This window comes from Mytilus galloprovincialis, chromosome 10, assembly GCF_965363235.1.
Source record: "Mytilus galloprovincialis chromosome 10, xbMytGall1.hap1.1, whole genome shotgun sequence".
Classification (NCBI taxonomy): Eukaryota; Metazoa; Mollusca; class Bivalvia; order Mytilida; family Mytilidae; genus Mytilus; species Mytilus galloprovincialis.
In genome coordinates, this window is record NC_134847.1 from 33,831,413 (window position 1) to 33,834,844 (window position 3,432).

Below are 3,432 nucleotides of genomic sequence, written 5' to 3' on the forward strand. Positions count from 1 at the left end.
TTTCGTTTGATTTTGCTTAATATGTATTCTGAAGTGCTGTTTGTCTGTTCCTCTTTTCTTAAAGTCAAGATTGTCTCCGTCTTTAGATCAATATAAGGTTTTTGAAGCAATCACGATATTCGTTTGATTGACATTTAAGGTTGTTGGTGTAGAAATAGATAGATGTATTATTATCTGCTATAAAACATACTGAAACAAATTTTAATAAAATTACAGATTTCAGTGATTAAATTGTAAGCCAAGATTTGGAATTTTGTATTCTAAATAAGTCGAACTGTAACAGATCTCTATTATACTTTTTAATTAGAATATCATTTACCAACAAATCTACATTGATACTTTGATAAGGTGCAGGGGCGTGTCCAGGATATTTGAAAGAGGGGGCGTAGAATAAAATATTTCGCCGAGCGAAGCGAGGTGAAAATTTTTTTGGACCTTTTTTTGGCTTAAAAACATAAAATAATAGAGAATTGCACTAATGTAACGGTTCCTGACTTGGAGCATGTATATTTTATAGTTAAAGTGTCAGGGTGTGACATTTTTTATGCCGAGTTTTCTCCATTAATTGTCTATGGTATATTAAAATGATTGGATGGATCTTAACAGCAGTAGACCAATAACGAGAAATTCCAAACTCAAGGGTATAAGGAGTAACTTAACATTTCAATACCTAGGCCAGGATTTTATGAACGAGAGGCGTGATTACGGTTGAGGGTCCATGGGGAGGCTCAGAAGCTCGAAGTTAGTGTCACACAAAACAACCAAAATTCATGTATTATACTGATTTACTTACCGTTTTGGTTGTTTAAAAAAGGTGTCCAAGACACCTTGATACGATTTTAAGGTCTTTTGACGTTTTGTTTTTGACATCGACATCTTTGCGAATTCTTTATCACATCAACAACAATGGATACTAATCGCAGAGTCGAACACGCCGGACTCCGAGAAACGAAATTTTACGGTTGATGATGACCCATCAAATTGGGGAATCAGTTTAAAAAGAAATCAGAGTATGTGTTTAATTAATGAATATGATAAATTGCCATCATTCAATACAATACTAGCAGATTATAACGATAATTTTTTTTTTTTTTTTTTTTTTTTTTTTTTTTTTTTTTAAAGGGGGGGCGTACGCCCATTACGCCCTTACCTGGACCCGCCCCTGAGGTGTTTGTAATTAAGTAACAATAACCACCTTGTGAATACATGTATGTATATATGTAATCCACTGTTTGAAAATAATGGTCATGTTTTATTGCTTGTTAATATTTTGATTCCATCATTATTTCCATCTTAGACAATAAGAGTTCATATGAACTTGACTTTGGAATAATTTATTCCTTCAATGTTTGTAATTTTGTTTTATTTAATCCTGGAATTTGTCTTGCTCACAAAAATTAAGACGAGATATTTGATAGCTGAAATTTGCTTGAACTCGTTTTCATTTATATGGATTTTTCTACAATTCCTTTATCGCAATATGTCTTTGCGTACTGATGACCTTATCTTAGATAGAAGTACTTAACAATAGAAACCAAACGACAATTCTAGCATTATCAGCTTACCGAAATGTCACAATTGACAAAGAAAAATTATTGTATTACATGGACAATTTTTAAATATTTAATCTGTAGCGTAAAGTACATAAAAGGTCTTACAATCTTAACGGTCATTTGCGGGTCATCATCATATATAATTGTCTCTGAATAGCGATAGAACAACATATCTGCCAAAGTGCCAGTACCATATAAATTACTGCAGCTTAAAACAAAATCATTAAATACTCTACAACTTTATTCTTTTCTCATTTAAACGATTATATTTATATTTTTTAACCTTATTATTTTGATGCCTTTGCATCATTTCTAGTTGCAAAATAGTTTAGCCTTTTAATTATTTCTTGAAAATCAAACACATTCACTGCATGTAGAAAATACATCAGCAATATAGCCTACGATAGCTATTAATTGGGGGCTAGCTTCTGTTTGTGTGGTTTTTGTTAACGCCATGGCCAAAATGAATATTGATAAAAAAAAAAAAAAAAAGAAAGTAGTCAATATACATCTACAAAGACGGAAACAGACAAATCGTATGGTTAATTGACTACTTAATGCTTTGTTAATGACAATAGCCATTCTGTTGTACTATCAGTTGTTTTTGTGTAAATATGTACAATTAAAAACTAGTTTTTTAACCTACAAATTTGTGGATTTTCATAGTTATTTCTTTCTCTATGCTTTTTAACTAATACGAAAATAATCATCCTTCATTTTTTATAATAAGTAGTAATATAAACTTTCAAACATAATTATTAAACAATTCAAATAATTCAAAGAAGTAAGATTTATATTTATTTTCTCCCCTATTATGAAAAATATTTAACACACTTTTCGTAACTAGACATATAAGTTTACCTGCTGAAACGTATAATGAACTTGAATAGAGATGTGTGATTTATGATATGTCGTTTTAGACCAAGTGCCTTCCGTGACATATAGGTGTCATACCACCAATTAAAAGTCCCTATCTGTTCAACCAAATTTTGCATTTTCACAGCTTTCTAAATATTTTACCATAAGTTTAACTTCGTAGAAACTAGGTATATCCTGAATTGTACAGGTGTCACCTTTCTACATGTCAATTTTCAACATACATTCAAAATCATATAAGAAAGAAGAGAACTCCCGAAAGGAGATACCACTAGAAATAGCCCCTGGTTTTCTGGAAATCTTAAATTAGTATACCATGGAGCGCATTAATCCTCAATTTTAAATCCAAACTCCTAGACGAGTAAAATTTGGCTCAAAACGGTCTTAATATATTTCTCTTTCAACAAAAGTTTCATTTCTGCAAATTTGTTGGTTAGTTAAGGTGAACAATGACATCAAATGCACTATTTTTTGTCCGAGTAGGCCTACGTTTACATACGTTCTAAATTTGAGGGAGTAATTGGTGGTATGACACCTTTATAAAGAGACAAAAAAAATGATTGGAAATCTTTTGTTTTGCATTATTCTTAATCCTTAGTCGATTTGTAGTTAAAAACAGCCTATCTGAGCATAATGCGACTTATATTAAACATTTCACAGCTCAATTTAAACTGACTGTAATGTATGACTTTGATAGAAAATACTTGAAAATTTCATTTTGGCTACAGGAACATAAACTTTCAATATCAAGATCAGTTTTTTTCTGATTTTTCCTTGTTTGTTCTACTTCTTTAAAGACTTTCCACAATTTTTGCAATGAATTAAGTAAAAAATACAAGGTATTGAAGTGTCAAGGAATATTGACCCCCCTTTTTTTCATCTGGTGTCAGTAAAGTACTACAAATGGATCAAAAGTACAGTCATGGTCATTTAACTGTTTTTATTTACATCAGTTAATAAAATATAAGATATAAATATTTCATTTGGAATAATAAATGGTATT